Below are 27052 nucleotides of genomic sequence, written 5' to 3' on the forward strand. Positions count from 1 at the left end.
CTTGGATCTCATCTCTCTGGCCTCCAAGCATACTGAATTATCCAGCCCCCTCTCTGCTAATTAGCGGAGGAGTGCGTTACTAAGAACTGAGAGGGTAAGGAGTAGACCAAGGGTGAGGTGATGCCAGGTTGCACTGGAAGCTCTCTCCATCAGAAACAGCAGTTTTGGGGTTTGAAGCTACACCTCCGTCCCCTCCATGGATGCGGGGATGGATCTGATGTTCTGTCACTAGCTGGTGGCACTGGAGGTGGATGGCCATGTGTCCTTGCACCTCTGGTTGTCACAAGCTTGCCATGTTGGTGAGGACTCTGCAACCTCCTGCCCATCGGACGTACCATTTCATAGACAGCATGAAGAAAGTATCCGACCGCTAAATAAATTTTTCTAGCAATGACTAAGTCTGCAACAACCCCTCTTAAGTTGTTTCAGTGGTTATTAATTAATCTCACCGTTACCATGGCAGGTCTTCTCTCGCTGCCTTTTCACCAGATGCCCACAAAGCGCAGCCTTTGCTCCACCACCGATGGGGAAGAGAAGATTTTGTCCACCAGGCGATGTTGGGGCTCAGCGAGGGACATCCATCCCGCCACACCATGCCACCGGCATTGGGCCAGGATGGCATGTGTCCCCTGGAGCCAGGGACAAGTGCCTTCCAGGGGCTGGCAGCTGGTGGGGCTTGGCAGGCGCGCGCTGGGCTCGAGGAAGCACTGCCAGCACCCGGGATGCGAAATTGGGTTGGCACCAGAGTGGTCAGCAGCTCATTCCCCGTGGAGCACTTGCTCTGACGTCTGCTCCTCTCCCTCTCCCCTCCCTCGGGTTTTCGTGGGCACAGGAGCGCAGCCGTCGCTCCTTGGGATTGATTATTTCTCCCTCTCCAGCCTCATCCATTAATGACGCACATCGATTCAAATGCTGGTGCTTTTTACTTCTCTCTGTCTCTCTCTCTCTCTCTCTCTCTCTTTTTTTTTCCTATTCCCCCTATTTTTATGACGCACAAAGTCAGGGTTGTCATTATTCTATATTTGCATGGATTAAGCTGCCTTCATCATCTATTAGCTTCCAAATGATAAGAGCCCACATACAGGCTCCCTTGTTATGTATGCTGCCTCTGCCCTCCATTCCTGATTACTTCTGGCCCATATTCTAGCTCCGGGAGCCAAATGGCTGCCTCGAGCAGCAATGCCTCAAAAATGATTTTTTTAAGATGTTCTTTTCATAAAAGGAGACGTGTTTTCTGTCTTGGCCGCCTCTTTCCACGTTAACAAACCATTTAGGCTTCCTCTCAATTTTTCACGTTTTCCTTTTTGGCCCGGTAATAAAGTTGTACATGAAGCAAAACAACCTGATCTATCTGTTGATTTTCTCCTTGTGTTTGCATGCCTAACGTCACAGATACCTTGGGCAGGGGGAGCGGGAAGGGGGGTGTTTTTTCTCCTGTCTTTTACAGTAATTAACGCGCTATCTTCCTGCTTAAATATACTTCCCATTATTTACTCAGCTTGTTGGTTTAAAGCAAGATTAAAGAAGGGAAAAGAAAATAAAATAATGAACTGCCCTGGAGTTAGAGGGATGGAGGAACCCAGGAAACCTCCAACGTTGGGCTGGGGCTGCCTAGCCGGGACTGCTGCAGGCGGTTTGCAAGAGCTCGGTGCTGTGCCGGGGTTGCTGGTGGTTTTCTCATTAAATCCCAGCCTGCCACTGCTTCCTTTTACGGGTATTTTATGCATGCAGCTACACGATAGCTTTGAAGCTGATAATGAAATAGCTTCCCTTTTCCTTTGGTCCACGTACAAGTAGGTAAACACAATTCCACCGAATTTCATCAGAAGGTCAGCACCGCGCAGGCCTGGAGGAATCCTGCGAGTGCCAGCAGCAAAGGCAGTGAAAATATCTCCTTTCTGTTGCCCAAGCCTGACACCTGCACACTCCTCTGCCTTTCTCTTCTGCCCTGCATGGCAGCCCCGGGGGCTAGGAGCCGCGCTGATGTTAACAAAGCTTTCTGCCCGGAGCCACCTTGTGCGTGCGCTGCCTACACAGAGGTCTCCTCGGAGGTAGGGAGGACATGCATCCTTCCCCAGTTCCCATAGCACTGCCTGTGCTGATTGTAAAAATATCTGGACCCCGCAGGAATAAAATCCCCTAGGAAAGGGCAGACAGGCTCAGGACTCTGGGATAATGAGGTCTCTGTGTCAGGGACTGCAAGACGGAAATGACTTTGGAGCATTTCAGGATCCTCGTGCTGCTGACATTGCAAGACTGAGCGACTGAAAGGGCACCAGGACTGACTGAGGGTGAGGAAATACGGAAGGAGGGAAAAGCATCCCAGGCTTCAGCTGCAGAAAGCACCGGGGTGTGCCAGCTGTTTTCCATCTTGCTGTCCTCAGCCAGCAGAGAGACTCCGGGCAGGGTTCACACACCCCTTGGTCTTCTCCCTGCTTCCCCTGGACGGGCACATTGCACATTTGCCATTTTATCTCCTCTCACTGCTGCTCGCTGTGGAGCTCCCTGTGATGATACCCCTTCCCACCTATCCTTCCTGAATTGTGGCCGCCTGGTATTTTTGTCATTCCCCCATTCCCCATCCTTCCACTTCCCAGTCCCCTGCAGTGCTGGATGGACACATGCTCTCACTTTGATAAGGCATTTTCTCCAAATCTCCCCGCAAAGCTGCTCTCTCATTTGTTGCTCCACAGGGGAAGAGTGAAAGGGAACATATGCATGCCTGGAACCCAGGATGGTTTGCACATCTCCAAAACAGTATAACAGCGGAAAGCTGGCTGAACAGGCTAGAACTGGCAGGACCCAATGACTGATTAAACCTACACATAACTTCAGCTACAAAACTCCTTTAGAAACTCTTAGAAAAACAGCCAAAAAGCATTTGGAGGTGTTTTTTTGTTGGTGGTGTTTTTTTTTTTTTTTCAATCCCTCATTTCTGGACAGGAGCAAATGGCTGAGAAACATGTTAACAAAATAAAGATCAACCAGCCACCACTCTCCCGGTGATAGGGGACTCTGAATGTCTCCTTAGAAGTGGAAAACAAGAAGGCAAATAAACCCAGAATACACTAGCCAAAGTCACATCGGTTTCTTCCATGTTGATACCAGCAGGACCAAGGACTCCCTCGCTGTCCCTGCTGCATCTAGCGTGGCATTTCAAGGCCGGGGATTATTGCTGCGGCGAGCGGGTAACCGCCAGGGTGGAGCAGGGCATGGGCCCCATTGGAGAGCAATTAGATCACGGCTTATCAGGAGTAAAAGTCAGTTTCCAGATAAGCAGAGTGTAACACATGGATTAAAGTTGTCAGTTAATTAAAGAGGCCAGGGTTTAAGCCGCGGACAGGGCTGTGTTTTGTGAAGTAATGCTGCAAGAGATAGTGCCATTCTAATGAGCCGGGAGGAGGGTGGTGTGGCATGGGGTGTAGGGGTGCTGGGTTAATTACCAGAACTAATTACAAATGCCTTGTCTGAGGGCTCCAGGCCAGGCTCCAAGCCTGTGTGTTGTGGAGCAGACTCAGGTGCAGACCTTGGGTGCGGGGGCAGATCTTCTTCCCGTTCAGGCACTGACCACGCCTGGTGCAAACAGTGATGGAGCAACTAGCATGGACCAGAGAGCTTGGCACGATACCTTCTCTAACCACAGAGAAAGCGATGGACTGACAAGCCTTCCAAGCAGAGATAACTCATTTTATCTGCAATCTAATTGTTTTTTATCTCTTTCTAATGAGCGCCAAATTTCTGCCCCTGCAGGCAGCCCTGGGGCAGGGCTGGTGGAAGCAACAGACCTCCAGGGTGGACGGCCACATGCAGCACCTCCAATGGGAACAATAAAGACGGGCAGCCACATTTTATCTGCCTTGGGCAGCAGGAAACCCTGGGGGAGTCCTGCTTTGCAGTGGATGGCAGCCTCAGTTCACACATTAGAGCGGTTCAGCATTTCGTTACAGCTTTGTGGTCTTTAAAGGAGAGGTCTGTGCGAGACGCACCAGAAAAGGAAGGCGCCGCTTTGAAGAGCTCACATTTGAAGCAAGGATCTCCTGACTCATCTGCACACACGTTGCACCTAGATGCACTTTGAACCTTGCAACATTTCCAGCACAAAAGCAGCATCTTCCTCAGCTGCGCCCCATGCTTCCTTGGGCCGACAGTACAATTCGCTTTGAAGTGGGTAAATGGAAATTGATTCCTAATTCTCACTGCTCCTAGACGGCAGTGAGCAATCCAAAATAAGGTTAAGTTTGCTCCCAGTCTCCTCTTTCTGCAGCTTTTTCGCAGCAGGGCGACAGCTCGGGCAGATGACTGCACAGCAGCGCCCGCCAGGGTGAGTCACGCCAGCGCTGGCTCTGAAGGAGGTGTAACTCTGCGGTGAGAGTAAAAGGAGAGGTTGTGAACTTCAGAGCATGAGAGTGGAGGGTTTAAATAAGGGTCAAGTCACATAAAGTTCACCTTCCTTTGAATTAGATGATGAAAGCCTTGAGCATCCTGCCAAGTCTCCCTCGGTTTGCTCCCCCTCACTCTGCTCCAGAAGGGAGAGCTCTTCCAAGCCGCCCAAAGCCCATGGAGCCATAAATTACTTCAGAGACTGGCTGATAGGAAAAAGCTAAGGCAGGATAATTAATGTCAAAATTTGTTTATTTTGAGCTAAGAATCAAAGAATAATTTAAGTTGGAAGGGACCTCTGCAGGTTGTCTGCCCCACCTGTGGCTTAGAGCAGGGCCATCTCCATGGCTAGATCACATTGCTCAGGGCCCTGTGACTATCCCCAGGGATGGAGATCCCCCAGCCTCTCCAGACAGCCTCTTCCTACAGCCTCTTCTAATGCCAAACCAGTCAAGCAAAACTAACTGGAGTTATCCCTCTTGTACCTTTTGTCTGTTTTCCTCTTCTGTGGGCATTCAGGAAGGGCCTGGCTCCATCTTCTCCACAAGCTGGCACCTGGGTGGATTGTTCGTAGAATCATTAAGGTTGGAAAAGACCTCCAAAATCATCTAGTCCAACCATCATTGTTGTCACCAGACTCCCCAAATCCTCTCCTGCAAAGCTATTTTCTTCCCTGTCAGCCTCCAGCTCACTCCGCTGCATGGGGTTCGTCCCTCCAACCTACAGGGTTTGGCACTTGGCCTTGGAGAACCTCATGGCAGTTCTGTAGCCCCTGTCCACAGCCTGCCCAGGTGGCTCTGAGGAGCAGTCCTGCCCCAGCTGGCCTCACCATTCCCCTGGTTGCCTATTGGCCCCATGCCTGCCGAGGTGCCTCCTGCCCTGCTGGGCCGTGAAGACAAGGAGCGGTACCCTGGCTCTCATGTCTCACACTTGCAATGCAAAGATCTTGATGTCCATCGTGAACATCGCAGAGGAATAGATCTGTGGATGGAAACTTCAAGAGATTTTCCACCTGTTGCTCAAGACTGAAACACTCTCAAACACAGAAAGAGAATTCTGTGCCTTGAGAGAGATTTTGAAAATCTCATCAGGACTGAAGACTAAAACCAGAAACTTATATCAAATGCATGCCAGATATATGGTGCTAAGCTTGATCTATAAGGAAAAAAAAAAAAAAGAAAAAGGTTATTGACAGAATAGGAAATGGCTCCTAAACTTTTCCAGCTCCACAGCCCTGTCATTTGATGTTCTTTGTCTGTTTCCTTTATTGTACATTTCAATATATCTCTATTGTAAATTGAGACTAGTAACCACCTATAGAGGATCCAAAGACTAACCAGGGGAACAGAGCAATAGCAGCGAATTGTAATACTGTGGAGAGATTATAGATTTATGAGGCCCTTTTGAAATATTAATCAATCATAACAATCTGTCTTCCTTAGTCAGGTAGACATTATAATTTTCATTTTAAAAAGGAGCAAGGTAGGATACATAGAACTTGTCAAAAATTACTCACCATCAAAAAGAAAGACTTGGCACAACCAGGAAGGGAGCTTGGCCCCCAGGGACTCTCTGGAGCAGTCAAGGTTGCCCGCCGCCCAGCTGAGCAGAGAGGAGCCTGATGCAGGAGAAGGCAGCATGAGGGAGCACAAGCATGCAGGAACTGTCTGAGGATGCTTCTCCAATGGTGGTCAGCAGGGACTTTTCATCTTTATTATTGTTGCGTATGGACTGTGTTTGTTAAAATCATGCAATGTCTGGTTTAGAAAAAGAAAGAAAGAAAGAAAGAAAGAAAGAAAGAAAGAAAGAAAGAAAGAAAGAGAAAGAAAGAGAGAGAGAAAAGAAAGAAAGAAAGAAAGAAAGAGAAAGAAAGAGAGAGAGAAAAGAAAGAAAGAAAGAAAGAAAGAAAGAAAGAGAGAGAGAGAAAAGAAAGAAAGAAAGAGAGAGAGAGAAAAGAAAGAAAGAAAGAAAGAAAGAAAGAAAGAAAGAAAGAGAGAGAAAGAAAGAGAGAGAGAAAAGAAAGAAAGAAAGAAAGAAAGAAAGAGAGAGAGAGAAAAAGAAAGAAAGAAAGAAAGAAAGAAAGAAAGAGAGAGAGAGAAAAGAAAGAAAGAAAGAAAGAAAGAAAGAAAGAAAGAAAGAAAGAAAGAAAGAAAGAGAAAGAAAGAGAGGGAAAGAGAGAGAGAAAGAAAGAGATAGGGAAAGAGAGAAAGACAGAGAGAGAGAGAGAAAGAAAGAAAGAAAGAAAAAAGAAAGAAAGAAAGAAAGAAAGAAAGAAAGAAAGAAAGAAAGAAAAAGAAAGAAAAAAGAAAGAAAGAAAAAAGAAAGAAAAAAGAAAGAAAGAAAGAAAGAAAGAAAGAAAGAAAGAAAGAAAGAAAGAAAGAAAGAAAGAAAGAAAGAAAGAAAGAACCACCAAAACTGTAGCAGGAAGGGGGAGAAAGAGCAGCCACTATTTACAGAGATTTCAAATTGGCATGGGAGCAACCTAAGTAAGAAACAATGCATATAAAGAAAGGTAAACGATGACCAAGAATTGCTATGGGAGGAGCAAGAAATGTCTTAAAATCTGGTTTTAAAATCCAGTTTTAAAATCTGGTTACTACAATAAAGAGGAGGAAAAGGAAAAATATTGAGGTCAAAGTGGATTTGCTTTTTCAGTCACATGCAAAAAATGAAAAAAATTCATTTGAAGTTGTTGCAAAATGCTTCTCTGCATCCAAAACCGGACTTTTTTTACTTTTTTTTTTTTAATGATGTCACCCTTTTTAACTCTTTAAAAGGTGGCTTATGTATTTTTGAGGATAAATAAATACTCCAGAAATTCCTTAAAATATATTTTCCAGCACATGAGTTATATTCACCCCCCAAAATAATTCTCAGCACTACTGAGCAAAGGCCTGGGGAAGAGGGTGGACATTTGACGCAAGTAGGCCTTAACTCCCAGCGTGAAGTGACCGAAACCCAAGCTGCTAGAGGAAGAGAAAGCGCAGTAGGTCACGCTTCGGAGCAATGAAGTCTCATGGCTCATTTCCAACTAGGCACTAGGCTCCATCAGGTCCCTGGAATTTGCACCAAGAGACTTCATGTGAACTTAATAATATTAAAATGATTTAATATTAGAGACGGAGTATGGGGAGGAAATGCCTCTGTCCCTGTCCACTTGCAGTATAGACGAGCCTGCCAGAGACTCCCTCCAGTCCAAGTCCATCTTGACAGATGTCTAAAATACGCAAGTGCTAAACTTATCCTTCCCCATGCAGTATGGTAATTCATGTCAGTTCAGGCTTATTGGATTAGCATGCAGCAACAAATAACGCAGTGAAATGCAAACACCTTGGGGCTGGAGGCCTCAGGGACTGAGGCAGTTAAAACATGCACGGCATGAGAAAATAAGCTAGTATTATTCTTGCTTTCTGTTGCAGACGGAAAACAAAGAAGAAGAAATAGTGAATATCATTGATATGTCAACCATGGGCACCTCTCTGGGGGCCATCTCAGTGGTCAGATGGCCCCTGTGATGGTTTTCCTCTAGACCCATGATGCAGTGAGGAAGGGCGCAATAAAGATGCAAGAATTGTGCCACCAGACTCTGAACTGCAAGAGCACTGGCAATTGTATTTCTGGTCTGCTGGGTAGGAAGCATCAAGTATATGCATTATATGCATTTCTATCTCTGCCATGGCCGCTACGCAACATAACGTAATGGTCTCTTCTGTTTTAGTTTCTGAATTGTAATGGTCCCTATGAGAATAGATGAAGAAAAATGAAAACACATCAGCAAAAATAGATGGAGAATGAAAATCCTGAAAAATAGATTTATTGCTACAAATTGAACCTGGGAGTTCCTTGATGGCTTTGATGCCATCCTGCAGCTGACAGCAAAGAAATGATTTAGCAGTGCCTGCATCATGCTTGTTTAAATGTTTCTGTGTGCTGGGAGCTGCTCACCTGTGAGAAGGGCAGGTGAGATGCAAGGTCAGAACTTCTGCTCTTTACCTTCAGGGGAGTGGGACCATGAACGGATGCTTGGAGCCAGATAAAGGTATCCAAATTTTACCGAGGACCTCTTCCCCCCCCCCCCCCCCCCCCAGGTTTTTCCTCTGATGAACTTGGAATAGGCTGCCAAGCATCTTTCCTGTTTTTCTAATTTGCTTCAGCATGGCTGTCTGACTCAGCTGGCATCAGGCATGCGGTGGAAACCAAGAGGGCGCAGGGAACCTTTCCCCAAGAAGCCAAGTTCTCTTGTCACAAACACAAAAGAAATTCCTCAAATTTCAGACACACAATTAAAATGAGTCAGTAAAGAGAAAAAAAAAAGCAAAATGGGCAAGAGATGGAAATGTGTGGCAGTAGCATGGGAAGCACGACAACTTACGATTACAGGAAAAACTCATGTGAGCCTGTGAAAGAAAGTAAAAATGTGTTTAGGTCAGGAACTAGAGTTTTACTTCAAAGCACACTTTTGCAGGGTGCAAGCTGCCAGGCAACCCCATGTGCCAAACCCTGGTGGATGCCACCAGCACCATAAGGGTGCCCAGGATGCCCCAGAGAATGGGCAGGGAAATGGGGCCAGGGCTGGCTGTGCCTGCAGGAGAGAGTGGTCACGGTGATCGGGCAGCTTTAGGTGATGAACTTGGGTCTGTCTTGCAGAAAGGTGGGAACCATGCATCAGGGCCTTGTTTTCCCTTTGTGTGTGTCCCTGGGACTTCTCTTGGGAAGAGAATGAGCTACCAGCAGGCAGCACCTTTCCCTACAGCAGTGTTATTTGGGTTTTCACCAGCATGGCGACCCTGATGAGGCCCACCTAGGCCCGAGAGCAGTGCAGGGCAGCTCCAAGTACCAGCAGCAGATGTAAGCAGAGGCTCTGCTGAAACTGCTTGAGCCCACAGACTTCAATGGCTGGCAATAACTCTGCTGGGCCGCACAGCGAGCTCGTCACGGAAAACCTGCTGGTGATTCAGAGAGCTTTGCTCGCCCCCGGCAACAATGCTCACCAGTGGGAGCGGCGCTGGGGAGGAGAAGGAGGAGGCCTGGGGCAGGCAAGGATTCGTGTGGATTCAACATAAATCCCCTTGCAACATCACCAAGTGGTGGAGGACGTGGCACAGCTCAGCCCTCCTGAGGTCAGATGTGGCTTACTTCTCCTTGGGGTGTCCACATTTCTGTGATTTGGTGGCACCGCATGCCTCAGCTCACAGAGCTGGGGGGAGAGGGCTGCAGGTGGTCCCTGAGCATCCCCGTGGCTAAACAAAGTGATAAACCCTCGGATAAAACTCTGGTTATGGGTATGGAGTCACAGAATCATGGAACAGGGCAGGTTGGAAGGAGCTTGAGCAACCACCAGGTCCACCCTTTCATGGGAAAAGGGAGCCCAGGTGAGATTATTGAGCACCCTGTCTCAGCCCGTGTTGAAAAGATGGAATCCCTTTGGTCTTCCAGGGCAGGTTCTCCAGCCCTTCTGGCCATTGTTGTGGCACTCCTTTGGACTCTGTCCTCCTGGTCATTTTTGGACCCTCTCTGGTTTGTCCACATCCTTACTGAACTGGGACCAGAACTGTGTGAAGGAGGAGGAGGGTCCAGCTTGCAGTCCTGCTCCCGAGCTGGTGGCCTCGTCACAGAGTATTTAATCAGAATTTATAAAGTTGCAGATAGACAAATTGCTTTAGGAAGCTGGGCAGGCTAATTGGCTGGCGGTGACTAATCACCACCTGATTACAGAGTAGCGGTTGCACAGGTATGAATCAGAACCTGCAATTGTCAGAGCCCTGTCTGAAACCACCCTGCAAACAGAGGCTTTTTCTTCCCCGCTTTGACAGAGCAGACCCATTGTGCGACAGAGATAGATCGCGCCTTGCCCATGGAGAGAAAATATAATTACAGTGCGTCCGGGAGAAGGAGACAAGGATCAATATACAGGAAAAGAAATAATTATATACAAACGCACAACCCCTGTGAAGAGAGGCATTTAGGAAATTTCAGGGAGGAGGGGAAGAACAGGCCATCTCAGCTTCATAAATCTGTTTCACACCAGCATTTACAAATGCATTTTCAAAAGTGGAGCAAATTCAGATCCAGATTAAGTCTCTTAATGACAAACTTACAAAGATGATGCTTTCTCTCCCTGGCCTGGGGCTCCACAAAGCAGCGCAAAGCCACCACAGGCTGTGGAGCACCTTCCTCTCCTCCTCTGCAGGGTGATTTCACTGCCCCATCCTCATCCTTGCCTTGTGTTGGAAGGGCTCGGGGTGCTGGCCCAAGCTTTCCACACATTTATCTAATTTCTGCACCCTGTTTACAAACTGTGGGCTCTTGTGTCCTTCTGGGACTGCTGGACAGGGCGAGAGCTGCATCCCATGAGCAGAAAGAACTGGGTGTTTGAATGCAAGACCGGGCTTCTGCAAATGCATAGAAAAGAGGCAGACAGTTCATTCATTCACTGCAAAATTTGTTTTTAGGAGCAGTTCCCTATTCAGACGTTACCTAAAAAATTTTAAATGAGTGGTTTACCTCTGTGGCTTCTTTTTTTTTTTTTTTTTTTAAATTTAAATCACACAAACAGTTCTCCACTTGGAAGAAATTAATCCATTTGTATAGGCTTATTTGCGGATCTTTGTGCTTGCCATCCTGAAATTACCATCCAGGAGTTCTGCAGCAGCTAATGAAATTTTAATCCCCCAGTACTCAGCATGTATGCACATAATGAATGTTTGCACGTACGTTCAACATCTTTGTCATCTGAATGCACCAACACTCACCTCGCATACACAAGCGTACGCGTTAGTCAGGGCTATGACTTATTGCTCGGGGGCATCACAGGGTGTCCGTGCTCCAGCTGTGAGTTATGTGACGGGCTCGCTGGCGGACCAAGGGATCAGACAAGTCAGCGCTGCATCACGCAGCCCCACGTACCAGCAGTAACTGGGGTTTCCTAATGCTCTGCAAATGTTCTCACCAGAAGCCATGCACAGTTTGTCTCAAAAACACCAACTTCATAGCTGTTTTTTTTTTTCTCTTTGTCAAAGTTCTTATTTTGTACAAATTGGTTCCTTCTTCCTATATATTGGGCCTTGATCACATTTTTTTTTCATGTGTAGATACTTAAAATTTGGGCTTTAAAGCTACATCTGGGATCTTAAAATAAATAAGTTTTTAATCGTACCTCAGTCTTGGGAACTTCTGTTGAAGCTGCAGGATGTACATCCAAAATTCAGGTAATTTATTTAGGCAATGGAGTTAATGAAGGCTGGCTTCTTAGTATTTTATTGCACAGTCTCACATGTCCTGCCAAAATAATCACTGTTCAGCCTTAACCCTATCACTCACCGAAATCCCTCTTCCTACAGGGTATCCAGCTCTCCCATTTCCCCTGCTAAATGCAGTCGGTGTCACTTCTGAGCAACATGTGTGTGGACTGATCCGTGAGGCCTGGGTGCCAGATAGCACCGACGCCAGCCAAACCACCTTGAGAGCTCCCCTAATCCCACCCTGGTACCCTGAGGAGGGCTATGGACTCATTTTTAACAACTAACATCCAAGCAAGCAAATGTGAACCCACTGTTCACACGGCAGGAGATCTTCCAGCAATCTCACTACAGAAACAAGGTGAGCAGTAAGCCCAGGCAAGCTGCAGGAACCTCTGCTTTGTCATCAACATGCAGTTTGTTCTCTCCTGATGGTTTTGTGTCATTTAGTCTTGTATGTGTTTATCGTGGCCCATCCCTTAACATAGCAGCTTATGAAGTGAGCAGGAATTAGAGATCAATGGATTTCACCCTTTTTTTCCCTTCTGAAAACAAATCTGCAGCCAAGCTTCATGTAGCAGTTCCCCACCCTTTGCAATCTACAGAAGCTTCACAATATGGGGCAATGCAAACAGCCATACAGGCATTATGAGCGGGGGCCTTCAGACTTGCATGCTCAGAAGATGTAAACTCACAGCCTGAAGGAGGTGTGCAACTCTGAAAATGCCTTTAAAACAATAACTTCCAAATCAGGCAGCAATAATAGGTTTTCCCACTCTGGGGCCTCTGAGGAGTTATTAAATACAATTTTCCAGACTCATTCAAATGTCAACTCATTACAGCCTGTGCAAATAGGAAGGCAGACCGTGGGATTTGTGTTTTTGTTATAACTATTTTTATATCGAATCTATAAAATGTATAAAGGAGCATTAAGCCTTGTTATTCTCTTCCTTTTTTTTTTTTTTTACCCATAGCTGCCCGACCTCTTTTTGAAAAAGATCATTCAAAAGCGGCCAGATAATAAAGGCTGGATGAGGACATTCCAGTCCCTCCTTATCCACTTAAAAATACAGTATTTCAAAGGCAATTCGGGAGTGCTTCTTTTGGCAGCTACAACCGGAGCCACAGTAGAAACCTTTCAGTGGGTCAGCCTGATGGATGGCCTCTTACATCAATGAGCCAGCTGTCCCCATTAGGAGTGGGAATCATCTGAGCAGCCCGAGGAGACTTCAAGGGAACATTTATCATGTACAGAAAAAAAAAAAAAAAAAGGTACCCTGCATTTGCGTGGCTCTTTGCAGCAGCAGATCTCAAAAGGTCTGCAGAGGTCAGTTTTATTGCTAGGCATGGAGAAGTGGAGACACGCAGCCTGGAAAGGGCTTGCTGAAAGTCCCTGGGGTCCGAGCAGCAGAGTTGGGACTTGTACACTCTAATTCCAGTGTAGTGCCCTTCTTTAGCCCCATTTCATCCTCCCCCTCAAGGTACCAATTCCCTGGAGAGTCAACATTACCTGTCTAAAGGCATAAACACACTTGCATTTATTTCTCCCTATTCCACGACTGCTTTTTTCCAGCATTTTTGGGTGGAGATTTTGTGGGCTGGAAGAAAATGCCCTTTAGATGAGTCTGTTGGACTGCCAGGCCTGTGAAGACCTCTCCAGCATCCTCAGCTTTCCCTTCTTGTTCTTTCTTTTCATGCACTGGTCCCTGCAGAGACGCCCAAGTGTGCAGCACCTCCATCACAGGAGTTATTGTGGGCTTTGCTCTTCCAGGTGCTCAAGGGCTCCCTCCGCTTCTACATATCCCATCCACTGGACCACTGCAAAGGCTCATGAACAGTCCCACCTCCCTCAGTGAAATTCCAGGCAGCAACCAGTCAAAGCCCAACACCCATCTGTTTGAGAGGCAGAAGGGTATATATATATAAATATATATAATGTAATTGTTTTTTTTTTGGTAAAGTTTTGCCAGTCTTTGTCTCCCTGAAAACAGGTGACAAGATTTCGCGTAGAATGCTAAAAACTGAGTTTGCAGCTGAGGGAGGGCAAGAAACCTGCCTCATTTCAGCTGAAAAGGAAACTACTGACGAAGCCCTGAGCGACCAAAAATGGCCTTGACTGGAAACAGATGCTGCAGTTCTTACCAGTCCAAAGGAGTCCCCGGGGCTTTGGATTCCTCAGTTTCTCAGAAGTGCTAGGTTTTTAAGAGAAGTACAGTAGCAGATAAACAGGATTAGGGAGTTTTAGAGTGGATTTATAAACCTTTCCTGGGCTACCCAGGCTGTGCCCACTTGATGGTTCCTAGAAAATTAGGCTCCCTTAAGATTTCCTGGCTGGGTGCAGACTTAAAATTTAATTTTCTTTAATAACAGTCCCACAGAGTAATTGTTTGCGCATGCATGGACACGCTGAGATGGATGTGGTTATTTGGCTCATTTAATTGTCTTTGCGCCAGGGATCTGGCAAGAGGACCTGCTGTGTCAAGCGGTGTCTAATCTCCTATAAAACCTAGCACTTCTGGCACAAACACTTGAGCTCGCAAGTTTTAAGCACCCTTCCTTGCCAGTTGTACAAGCGGCGTGTGATCCTCCGCGTGCTCGCAGAAGGGGCTTGGACCCTCCTGCCCGTCCATCCTGCCGGGGCTTGGAGCAAGGCCACTGCAAGGCAGTGTGCATCTGGTGGCCTCCGTGCATCTGGTGGCCTCCTCCAAAGCCTGCTGGATGTCTTCTTAAGGGTGGATCTCAACTTTCACTGGTTAAATTAAAAAAAAAAAAAAGTTAAAAAATGGTTTGGGAGAGAAAGAAAGTTTCAAGACTTTCTGACGGCAGAGAAAAGCTTGAAAATACCTGTGCTGTAATATCTAAAGGCAAATGAAATCAACTCAGAAGTACATACATTTGAAAGTACATAACTTGCCAGTGACTCATGATTCTTATGACTCTTACAATATGGAGGTCAAAATTGTGCTTAAATTCTCTGTAAGAGAGTTGAATACGATGTGCCCAAATAATGTACCGCTGCGCCTTAGGGTGGTGGTAGACCACACAAGTCGAGCCTTCATGCTATCACCTCTCCTGCTCACGGTCTTAACAAGACCTCTGGGAAAAGGGAGAGTTTCATCATCTTTGAGGCATGCAGGAAAAAAAAAGATAAAAGGTGCAGTTTCAAGACCCGTTTGAGCTGATTTAAGCATGAAATTTTGCTGAAAAACAAAGCCTTGCCTTCGGGCACCTGATCTCATTGAAAACTATTGTTTTCTGGGGAGATGAGAACTGTTTTTCCAAAACAGGTTGCTGGACTGGTTTTCATCTTAGGCTTGCCGAAGGCTGGGTGAGTGGGGAGACGAAAGGAGCACGTGGTTGGGAAGGTGGACAGAGCTGCTCCTTTCTCCAGCCGTGGGGACGGTGATGCTGCAGGGATGGCCTTAAGCCAGTTGTCCTCAGAGGCTGGTTGCAATCACAGAAGAAGAATCTGGCCTTCGTCTCCAGAGCCCAGCAATAACCCCCGAACAATGGGACATCGCCGCCCTCTCCCTAAGAGAGAAGCACAGGTCGAAGGGAAAAACAGCCTCCATGACTTCTCTCCTTATTTCTCCAACTTCACAGCTAAGTCATTAGAAATAAATAAATGAATGAATGAATATCTGGAGGCTCTTCTGTTCCAGTTACGCAACCAACAAAACACTATATTCTTCCCCACTGACGAGCATTTAAATGTTCTGTCCCCCAGCTACAGCCTGCTAATAGGGATCATGAGGACCGCTTTGGCTGCCAAGAAGAAAGCTTCAACATTGCTTTTTTTTTCTCCAAATCTCCATAGGCGCCTGATCTGTGTGCAAATGCTTTCTGGATTGTTTTTTAATGCTCTGTTTTGTTAGGTTTTGCGCTTCCAGATAATAACCGTACAGACCGGATGGCCGCATGTCAGCCGTGAGAGGCAGGAGGGTCAGCAGCAGGAGGTTTGGATGCTCTTCCACTGCCCCTTAGTAAATTGGCTTGGGAGGGAACTGAAGAGCCTTCGTGACCTAGCTTCATGGGTTAGGTTTTTTTCTGGTTTTCATTTGTAAGCTAGAACGAATTAGCATATTTCTCTCTCGTTTTACGTGGCTGGTGTTAATTATTTTATTAGTTGCAAGAACAAACCAAATTTGTGATTATTAATATCAGTAGAAATTTCAGTGTGCTCACAGACATATTTGAGAGTTTTCAGGCAATTTTTTAGGACAAGAAACAAGTGTCGAAAGACACATTTGTGACTATTATTTTAATCTTTCACACAGCTGGAGAGTTCAGTGTCCGTGGCTGTGGTCTCGTTCTCCTCTTTCCCTGCTGAAAGTTCTTCCAGCTCGGTACATTTCAGTGGGAGCTGGGACAATAAGTTCGTCTCCTCCAAAGGTTAATATGTCCAGTGTTTCTCTTACGTACGCAGTATTGTTACTCTGATTTCACAATCAATCAGACACAAAAATGTTAAGTACCTTGCCAGGAGAAGAAAGGGGATAGAAAGGAGGACAAGAAACCCAGATCACTGAAAAAAATAAAAATTAAACCAGGAAATGTAGAAAACGAAGGGAAATATATCACTAAGTGCATTCATAACAGCAAGGAATGGCCGGTTATTAAATGTCACCTGTAGTTCTCATGTATGAGTCATATCTAAGCTCTGTCCTCATCTGTAAATGGAGGCAAAAGACGCGATCTTTCATTCATACAACCCCTTTTTACATGACCTGGCTCATCCTGGTGAAGTTTGGCCAGTGGGCAGAGATGCCCAGTGTACACATCCAGAGGGTGAAGGCTCTGGTACAGCCGAGGCCAGGGCAATGCCTCACTGCAGGGGGAAGGACGGGCCAGTTCCCAGGTGAGTCCTCTCCTACTGCCCCTGCTCGCCTCATCCCAGCTCATGGAAACAGCTGGAAATGAACCCAGAGGAGAACAGAAGGACCATTCGCTGCTGGTTTAGTGAGCTGAACTGGTTCTCCCAGGGGTCAAGGCAGTGCCAGAGCTGATGCATGAGGAGGAGGCAGGAGAGGGCAGCTGGGAGCAGGGGAAGATGGCTTCGTTCGAGTGTTAGCAAAGACACAGACACCTCCTGAGGGCATGTAGGCCCACCTCCGATCCCTTCTGTGAGCGCCTGTTTTCTCCACAGATGTTAAGGCAGACCAGGTCACCTCCAGTGCTCCCTCTGGCACTTCAGTAGAGGGCTAGAGGAGAGGCTGGCTGAAATCAGCCCTCGGCCTCTTCACAGCAAGGGCACCCTGTTACAGTACAACTTCAGCTGATACCACGCATGCTTCAGTAATCTTAAAATCAACCACTTCTTCCACAACAAGAGGTTCGCAGCGCAATTAGAAACAGACGTGGGCAGCTAGTTCGGTGCGACTCCCCTTGTAGGCACTCTTGATTCAGTTACTTTCTGTATCAGAGACACTGACATAGCGGGTTCTCCAGCAGAAAAAGGCTATGCAGCAGCTTGGCGGCTGTGTGTCCTAAGCTGATATACAGCCTGTGTGCCGAGACAAGGCTGAAGGGTCTCCCGTGACTCATGCCTGCGCTGTGAGAGAGAACGTGCTGCATGCAGATCCGTCTTTGACGCAATGACATGTCGGCCCTGGCAGCAGCACCGCTCGGCTCAGGAGCTGGCCCCTCTCGGCACTAAATCTCGGTTCACGATCTCTGTGAAGTTGTTTTCAAGTCCCTCTAACCGAAGCCTGATGCTCTTATTAAGCGTTTCGCGTACATTAGAAATGCCTGTGTGAACGTGTCCAGATAGCACAAAAACAACCGTGCCAAGAGCCACCCAGTTTCAGATTCCCAGACCTCCCTACTCACAGTTCCAGAAAAAAAATAAAAAAAATAAAAAAAATTAAAAAAAAAGAGGAAGGAGGAGAAAGAGGTGAAGGAAGAGAAGCAGAACTCTTTATTAGCAGCACAGAGACTTACTTTCACAACGATTTTATCGCAGAACAAAAACCACAGTGTAGTCATTGAGTTAAGACTCAACCTTCAGCTAATTAAGCTCTTTGAAAACCGCAACCGTAGGAAGGCAGACACTTGCTAAATAGATTACATTTTTCTCTGCTCACATATTTTGATACCTGTCATCTCCATTTCCACCAGACACATTCACATCTTTTCTTTTCCGTCTCTTACCATATGGACCATCGAGAAAAACAAGACAGTTCTCACCAGCAAAAAGCCCCCACTAAGTGTGACACGATGACCATTAGACACTTTCTAAATAATTTCAGATTTTTTTTTTCAGGATTGCTATGCAGTTATTTGTAAGTGGAGGGTATTTTTCGAAGACGATGAATCTCTGTGGCTGCAGACTGCCCCCACCGTGCTGAGGAAAGGCACGTTGTGCCTCACACACAAACATCCAGCCATCACGGGAAAGCTGGGCTGGGTGCAGAGCAGACCCCAGGGTCTGACCAGCACAAGGTTTTCCTGACCAGCATCTCTCCAGCCTCAGTGTGCTGCCTCCCAGCACACCCAGGGCAGGTCAGTGCTAACTGTGCTGCCGTGTCGGGTCCCTGTGCTCGTGTCCTTGCAGCCCACCCTGCCTACACCATGCATGCAAGGGCTAAGCCCTGGTGCAGGCTGTTGCAGGTGCCTCTCCCTCATCTCACCCCTGCTTTCCTTCACCTCCTCTCTATCACCAGTCACTACACGCACTGCAGCAGCTCCCTTAGGGCACCCCAGCAGTCCTGGGCAGGGAACTCCATCCCCTGGATCTGGAACCTCACTCCCTTCCTTGCAAAGCGCTAGCTAAATATTTTTTTTCCCATAGGCAAGCAACAGAGGTCTTGCTTTGAAGCTTCTGCAAGGCTTGCTGGTGCCCAGCCAGTGACACTTTGCTCGGCACAGAGGTCTAAGCACTCCCTTCCCTTTCCAGCAGAGCCCAGTGAAGCTCTCAGCTCATAGCCCAGCTTAGTGCCACATGCTCAGAGCAGCTTTCAAGTGGCTGTGCTGGCCATGGGGTGCCCAGGCTGGGCAGATAAAAGGCTGTACAGATGGGGACACCTGCATCACTGCCGAAACGCATGTGCCTCTGAGCAGCTTTGCACCACCCAGAGCAGGCAGCTCCTGAAAGCAGAACTAGATGCAACCACAGCTTGAGTGCTTAGGGGAGCAGGATCTTCCTGCCAGAGCCAGGGATCTGGTCTAGTGTTTGGGTGGAAAGCCATGTGTTCCTAACGCAACAACCGGAGTGATGCCTTTTGAGGTCTTTGTTCATCTTGTACAATTAGAGGAGCTCAGCCTTTCAGCAGCGGCAGAGCAGGTCTCAAGGGGCTGCTGCTTTGCAAGGTCCATTAACATATTGCAAAAACCCATTTGCCCCAGCTGCTGTGGTTGAGATATGTCTAACATCTGATGCCAGTAACCATTCAGCAGACTTTCAGACGTGTTTCCTCTCCATAACAGGAAAAAGAAAAGGGCTTCTGCTAGATGCGCCGAGAAAAGCCCTCCCTGTCCAGCTGCGTGCTGCAGAGCTCTGTTTGGTACACATAATTACCTGCTTTGTAATGCATATTTACTGCAAACGGGACGGCACGCTGTGTTTATAAAATACCTGTGGAAGGTAGGCACGCCCAAGCACACCTGCCTGCTGCCGTGCCGGGCGCCTGCAAGGATGCCACCGCCGCGTGGGCTGTGCTGTGGCTCCTTCAGACCCGCGTTGGCAGCGACAAGCTGTCCCTCCGTGCCCACTGCAGTCTCACAGGCACCAAAAGATAAGAGTGGCTGTTCCAGCAAGGAGGAGCAGCTTTGCATAATGCGAGCAGAAGGTGTACGCACACACAGGCAGGATAATTGGTGATGGTGAGCAGAGTCAACAGGGCTAAAGCACACGACACCTGCCAAGCTCGAAGTGAATGCGGCAATGCTGGGTTTGGTGAGCACCTGGCTCCACGGTGTCTTAGATCTGGCCGGGTGCTACTTACGTCCAGCACAAGGTGTAAGGCGTACCCATCCCTATCCCAAACCAAGGCTGGTTCTGCGTGTAGATGAGTGTGTCCCACCTCTGGTCCAGCCAGCAGTGCCCTGCTCTGCAGGAGCAGGGGAGAGCCTGAGGTCTGAAGGATGCCGTGAAGCACGTCTTTGGTTTCCTGATGATGGGGTTACTCCCAGGGACTTTTGTGCCATCAGCAGCTGCATGGGGGCCCTGTGTCTAGCACTGAGACAAATGGTGCTGTGTGCTTTACCAACCCACGTAGACACAGCAGATTGACTTAAGTGTTTCTGGGGTAAAATTCAGGCAATTGTCAATGCCCAGAAAATGGCCCTAACTACCTTGCCGCTTGGCTTTTTGCAGTCGTGATGCAGTGCTCAGGCACACTCCGTGCCTCCTGTACCTCCCAGCCTCGTAGAAGCAGTGGCACCCTAAATTGTTTGCCAATTTCCCCTTATCTGCCCTGTACGGTGCCTTCTTTACGAAAAGGTACAAGAGGCCAGGGTGTTTTTAACGCTTTGCGTGGCGGATAGCAGAGATCGGGCCACAGCAGCAAAAAGCCTTTGCATGCAATTGGGGTAGGCTAGATAAGGCTTGTACAAATAAAGCACCGACAGGCTTGGCTGGATGTGGATAAAGCTGCCAGTGTCTTCGTGGGGCTCCGTCGGTGCAGCCGAGTTCAAACCCAACGTGACAAACGCTGCGGGCTCGTGGTGCATCCACAGACTGCCGCACAGGCTCCATCCATGTGAGCTGGGTCTCGATGAGTTTGTTAGCAATTATAGTCCTGCCTAGATGGGCACGATAAGGAAGTGCTTCATGCTGAAACTCCAGGCAGCAAAGGGTAATTAATGCAGATCCTCAGCACAATCGTTGGGTCTTCTTCTAAACGCCTCGGTTCAAGCAGAAGAGGTGCAGCACGTGTACTTCGTGCACGTGGGGGGACACAATGCCAGGCTCCACGAGCTTCTTAAGAACATAGATTTAAAAAAAAAGAAAAGGTTAGAAAATGAAGGATATTTTGAAAACATTCAGTCTACATCTAAGGGTAAAATACAAGTCACTTTTTAAAATTGTGATTTAAAAATTGGATTTTGTTCCAGGTCATTTTAAAATTGTATTTGTTTTACAGTTAGTAAGCAGGCATGACATACCAGGACAAGTAAGTCCAAACTCCTGTCATTAATATCTTACGGAAACGGTCAAAGTTTAAAACAAATGACTGAAGTCAAATATATAAATTAATTGCTAGCAACTCCCCCAAAATATCATGCATTTTTCTTTTTTCTTAAAGGAGAATCACTTGTTTCATCAACTCTGTGCTAGTTTTCCTTTGAATGCGTTCTCTCTCCAGGAGTAACACATCGTGTTTGATGGTTTATTAGTATTTTTTTCTGGGTGAAAACAATTTCCTAGGATTTCTGTATGTCCATTACAGAGGGGGCACATGAAAGGTAAAAAAGCTCTGGTAGTGGAAAATGGTAGAGAAGCATACTCTTAAATTAAAAGTAGGTTCTTTACATGATTAGTTTTAATCTGGCATATTATTTTCAAGGGATGTAAGATTGTCCAAAAGCCTTGGCTTATGCCTGACATTTTACTGCTAAGTCTTAAAAAGAAAACACCAACCACTACCTTGCTTGATTTTTTCTTACTTCTTAAAAAAAAACTCTTTTTAAATATTTAACAATAGCTGATTCTGGAGGAAATAATGAATGCGTTTAGCATGATAAACAGCATACAGTCACAGCTGTAAGCAAGAAACAGCTATTTACAGATCTTTGCACACATCCGTAATCCATTCCACTACATTTCATGCACACAAAAGCCAAGTTAAACAGCAAAAACCTCAAAAAAAAAAAAAAAAAGACGATTCATCCAGAGTAGGGTTGCAAAGCCTTTAACTAAAGCAGGAAAGGACTAATGGTTTATACAGTTGAGCTGTTCAAGCCACAATTGCAACCACCTTTTCCAAACTTCAGGGTTCAGAAAAGAGGCTCAAACCGAGGAAAGAAAACCAGGGTCGTGCTACCAGGGTTTGCTCGGGTTTGACCCTTTCTCTCCAGGCCAGCTGTCCCTTAGAGTAAATTATTGACACTAAGAGCCACCAAAAGGATGAAAGTGCTTGGCGTCCCTCAGCTGTGAGGACGTGGGGCACTGACATCACCCGAATCCCACCCCAATTCACCCTGCTGGACCACGTTGCTCCCCCAGTACAGCGGAGGCTGTGCCTTCATGTCAGCAGGACACTGGCCCCCAGAGAGGACCAGTGTGCCTGGCTGCGTAGATGCCACACTAGCCTAGCCCTCAGCTAGGATCCCCCTCGGATCAGGGGATGCAGAGCCATTAGCCAGGACATGTCAGCACCCCTTCTGAAGGACGCCGCAGCCGCAGGGAGAAGCGAGCCATCTCCACCATGCCAGAGATAACGAAGAAGAGATGAATGTGATCTGCACAGGGATCTGCAGAGGCATGAGCTATGCTCCCGGGGATGAAAAGGGAGATAAGAGACGAGGCAGGAGCAGAAGAAAACACAGACTGACAGCAAGGGGGAGGCTGGAATATGGTGGCCTCTGGCAGGAGATGTTTCCTCTGTTACGGATGCCAAAAATGACTGCAGTGGCTGGGCTGATCCCAGGAGGCAGAAGTGTGCAGAGCTGCTAATCAAAGCACAGCCCCACCAGCTGGTCCAGAAGCACCGGAGTGCTTTTGCAGAACACAGCAGGAGTGTCGTACATCAGGCAACTTGGTCTTGGTCACAACCTGGGGGATTCGTGGTGCTAAATTAGCTACGTGACAGCACTCCCTCTTCTCCCCTACTCTGCCTCTTCCAAAATGGAGCAAAACACCTGAAGCAGAAAATATAAAGACATCCAGGACTCTGGACTGCTCTTTCTGCCCATGTCAGGCCTCCCAGGCACCATTTGTTTTTTTAAGCAGCTCAGATCCTGACCCGGAGTAGTAAGTTTTGAAATCCTTAGCTTGCCACTGCTTTCCTTTGGGAGGCGTGTGGCACACAACTCATTAAGCTAGCATTGCTTTCCATGGACCAGCCATCTGCTGGAAAATCACACTTGTGCCCTGTTACTTCCTCTCAGAGGGAGAAAGGACTCTCTCTGCCCTCATCAGGTCACATAGATTCAGTCAACAGGGATGCCTGCTTTAGCCTGGGGTTAACGAGAACAGCAGTGATGGCTGGGGCAGATGGCAGACACTTCCCAGCTCGTTTCTACTTCCAAGTCACTTGTGACCATTCCCAGAAATTCATCAGAGTAGGTCCAGGACCTCAGCCCAGGGCAGGGCTGTGGTCTCCTTTCCACTCTCAGCCAGCTGGGTAGAAGAAATATTTACAGCTCTTTATCTACCACCCAAAGGTCGTTCTTAGGGTTGAAAAATTCATCTGAATGTTTATTTCTTGTTTTCTGAGAAGGAGGAAGTTGCATCTTCTTCCTGAGTTAGACACAGGGCCCTGAGATTTGTGTCTGACCTGTGAACACCTACAGTTCACACACCTCCTTCCATCTTAGTCATCCCTCGCAGGACAGCGGGGAGAAATGTACATTTTTAAGCTCCATTCACCAGATCTACTTCTATTTTGCTTGAGGTTATGGCAAGCTGCATCAACATTTCAGCTTGGTCCATCTATCATCTCTCCAAACGCTCTGGGCTTTTGATGCTGACATCAGTGGCTTTACTTGAATGCCTGCTCCTCCAGGAAATACTTGACTGAGGGCTACAGCCTTGACTGAGAAATGCGAAGCATGCAGGGGCATCTGAGCTGGACAAGGCTGTCGTGGATATCTTGGGGAGGTTTTCTCCCAGCCTGAGTGGTGCTGACCTTGGCAGTGAGCAACTGCACGTGGCTTTGTGCTGCTGGGATCCCTCAAGTGGCATGGGGGAGTGCTGGGAGGCTGCTAGCACTGCGTCCCAGCGGCAGAGAAACCTTACAGCAGTGTTTCTTACAGAAAAAAAAAAATCCATGTGTCTCATTCCTGGCAGCTCTAATGCTTTACAAACCCTCAGGTAAAGCACCAAGGCCAAGGACATCTCTCATCACTTCCCTTGGCTAAAGGTAGCAAGAGCCCGTGAGCTCAGATGCTCTGCACCCTGGCGTGTCTCACCTCACACTGAGCAAGGCTGCCAAGGTGCTCACAGGATGAGGGAATCACCCAGAAATGACCGTTCCTGATCTCTCCACCTTGTCCCAGCACCTGGGGCTACAAGATGTGGTCTCCATCTGTTCACTGGAGAACTGATGCTTTCAGACCTCCCCTCCTCCAGGAAGGAACACAGCGTTTGACCTCAGTCCAAAAGCAAGGCGTAACAAAGGAGGCCCAGAAAGAGAAAAGACGAGAATATGGAAGTCTGCAATAACTGAAAGCTGAGAATTGTGATAGTTTGGATAAATTCATTGTCTATTTCCAAACTTGAAAATTTGGTTGGGTTAGCTTTCCCACCTCACTTTGCTTGCGGTATGTTCCCCATCACGCCTCCACAGAAAGGCTGAACTTCAGCGCCTGGCTAAACGCGTAGCAGTTCATCGTCTCCCTGTCCTTGTAACGAGAACTTATCGCAGACACAGTCCTGGAAGGAACACACAGCTTTAAACCAAACTTTTCTTAAAAACAAACAAACTTCATTGCTAAGGACACCGTGATGATCCCGTGTCAAAGGCACAGGGTTTGGAGGTATTCATTTTACTAGGGGGGATGCTTGCATGACCAGGCACAAGACAATCATCTTAAAGCCTCAGACTCTGTGGCGTGGGACACGGTTTACCATGGGACATATAAACACAGGACAGCCCTTTCTGCCTCGCAGAGTGGTTGGAGGGCAAGGCACACCACCACCTCGCATAAAATCAGAGCCCTGCTGATGAAGGATTCTGGGTAGATGCGAAGTTTCTCTCTCGTGGCTCTCATTTAGTGTTGTCGGCTCTTTGTGAAAGGGCTATGGGGCAACTGCAAGGTACACTCTCGGTAACCTACAGCAATAGAGGAGGTGGTGAAGGCTACGTGTTGGTTTTTTTTTGTGACCCACTGGCATGGCTATTAACGTTAAAACTAAACGGATGTGTCTGGCCTTGTGTTTCGGTGCACAGACACAATGCAAAGGGCCTGTACCAACAAGAAGTCCTAGTGCAGGATTTCTGGATAAAGCTTGGGGCATTAGCTCAGTGTGAGGAGGGAGAGAAATGAATACCAAACCCTCAACGTATACGTGCGTGTGTATAATAAAGTGACAATATAACAAGAGGAGGTCACCGTGGTATTCTCTCACGCTCTTTGGGAAATAAATGACCTGTCAGCAGGCAGCCCTATATTAGCTGATTTCTTAGGTATGCAAGTTATCTAAAAACAGTTGCTCCCTAATCTGCTCTCATCAGCTCCAGGTTATGGGAGTTCATAAATCCCTGTACATTTGACGCTAATGGAAAATCTGCGTCGTGACTCCCTGGGGTGACCCAAGTGTGTGACAGTAAGAAGCAAAGCTATGCATTGCTTGGTTTACCCACAAAAATACAAATTAGGAGGAACAAAAGAGACAGAAAGGAAAGAGGCCGGTATGATGGTAGTGTCCACACCAGCTCTGCCCAAAGCAGCCTCCTGTCATAGACACAGATTTGTTCCAAGGCACCCGCTGACACCAGCCACGGTTACTGGGGGGATCTCTGCTCCTTAGTCACAACACTCTGGCTTGGCAAGAAAGTCTGATTTCGGACAGCTGGAAGTGCAAAGATCTGAGGTAATGTGAAGAGTTTGCCTCAATACTGCCAATTCACCATCCTCTCCCCACTGCAGGAGGGGGAGAGCTACTGAACACATGGGCGCAGGAGCTCAGCAAAACTCAGCAGATGAGGCACGACGCGAGGCAGCTCGCTATTCCCCGGCTGGCACATGTGTGGAAGCAAGCTGCTCCCTACAGCTCCAGTTGGGAAACTGTCTTCAGTCTTTCCCCATACTTGTGGCTCCAAATGGCTCAAGAGAAATGAGAGGAAACCAGGGGCAGGAGGTGGGGGTGAGGAGAGTACTCTTGTTCTTTGAATTTGCGAGTTGTCATGCAGCTTTATGTCGGGAAGCACTTGAACAGTGCATCCTTGTGATGCCCCAGTTGTCTAAAAATGTGCAATCGATAGCTAGTTTTGTCCAGAAAGCATGGTCTCCTGAGCAGAACCCGTGTGATGCTTGGCTGTGTTTGCGCAGAAAACCGTCCGTGATTTCTGGGAAGAAGGAGGAGGAAGCCAGTGCGAAGTCCAAAAGGTCAGTGTGCCAGGTTATTTGGTAAATAGTGAGATAAGACAGCTAGAGTAAGAAGATAGACAATAATCAGGCCAAGGAAGAGAGAAAAAAATCCTTTTCCAAAGTGCTTATGCTTCACACTAGTATATAACTGCTCAGAAAAGCCGCTTCGATGGCTTCGCAGCCATCAGTGTCTTTGTGATGGGAATAATACCTCCTGCGCTCCTGGGCAGAAAGCCGAGGGGAGGAGGTGAGTGCTCACTGGGTAAGGAGATGCCTGTGTAGGCTGCAGCGATGCTAATAAGGCAGTTTCTGGAACCAAAATAGCTGCTTCCACACAGCCCAGATGTGAAGACATCTTTCAGCCCAGCTGGGATGCTGCAGTGCCGAGCTGGGCAGCGTCAGGCTCCGTGCAGGTTACCCACAGGGGCACTGTGGCACCCAGACTTTGTAGGATTTTATTTCTTTCCTTTTTTTTTTTGACACGGGTGCAAACATTCAAAGCTAAAGGCTTGAACAAGTCAGAGCTCCTTCATGCATACACACACATCCAGTGTAGAAATCACTCCTCTTAACACCCCAGTGTGTGTTTAGACTAGCATTTTATTAGAAAGGGGAAAATGGAGAGACGGGGAGGAAACTAATGGCACCCTGGATGGAGGAGATCCCATTAAGACCCCCTGCTGTATAAAGTGTTGAAACTGTGCTGGGATGAGGGCTTCCTGAGCTGCTTCTATTAATACGACTGTGCTTGAGAGAAAAATAAATGGGCTTTTGGCTGGATGGTCTCAGAGGGTTGGGTAGTCTCAGAGCAGAGAAGAATTTCAAGCCCCTGTTAACAATGAGGACGATATATGCTGCTGGACTCGTTGATTATTCAGCCACCCATGGTATAACCGGCTGCACGCCCTCCTCACCCCCGCGTGAGGGTTAAGGTGAAGGCACATCAATTCCTGCTGCGGATTGGGGATCTCCGCTTCCCTTCCCTCTCTCCCACTTCTGCTGCTGCCTTTACCATTTCTTCCTAGTCACCTACTTCTTCCCTTTCCTCCACTCACAGTTACGCCCCATTCTCTTTTCTCCGTTATAGTCCTGCTGTACCTTCTTCCTCTCCAGCACTTTTCACCTTAATGTTGACATCGTTGCACACTGAATATCCAAACAAAGCCACTATTCATCTGAAAAATAAAATAAATTTTGGGTCGTTTGCTGGCTCCCAGCAAAGTGCTCGCAGTACCAGACAT

The 27052-nt window shown here is 47.5% G+C and overlaps 2 long non-coding RNA genes across 3 annotated transcripts in view; both read right to left on the minus strand.

The window, feature by feature from the left end:
* Positions 1 to 2902: 2902 nt before the first annotated feature.
* Positions 2903 to 6130, minus strand: LOC310880174. Its single transcript, XR_014571508.1, has 3 exons — positions 5897 to 6130; positions 4866 to 4935; positions 2903 to 4360 (listed from the first exon to the last, which is right to left on the minus strand). It is a non-coding gene; the product is annotated as an uncharacterized lncRNA (long non-coding RNA).
* A 9500-nt stretch (positions 6131 to 15630) lies between these two features.
* Positions 15631 to 27052, minus strand: part of LOC310883652 — a 24746-nt gene continuing 13324 nt past the window's right edge. Inside the window, exon 3 of one of the 2 annotated variants that reach the window (XR_014573630.1) lies at positions 15631 to 20538. This is a non-coding gene — a long non-coding RNA (uncharacterized lncRNA). Of the gene's footprint in view, positions 20539 to 26447; positions 26987 to 27052 lie in introns of those variants that run through there. The other variant, XR_014573631.1, reaches the window with a different exon arrangement.

The sequence above is a fragment of the Anser anser genome (assembly GCF_964211835.1).
Source record: "Anser anser genome assembly, chromosome: 1".
NCBI lineage: Eukaryota > Metazoa > Chordata > Aves > Anseriformes > Anatidae > Anser > Anser anser.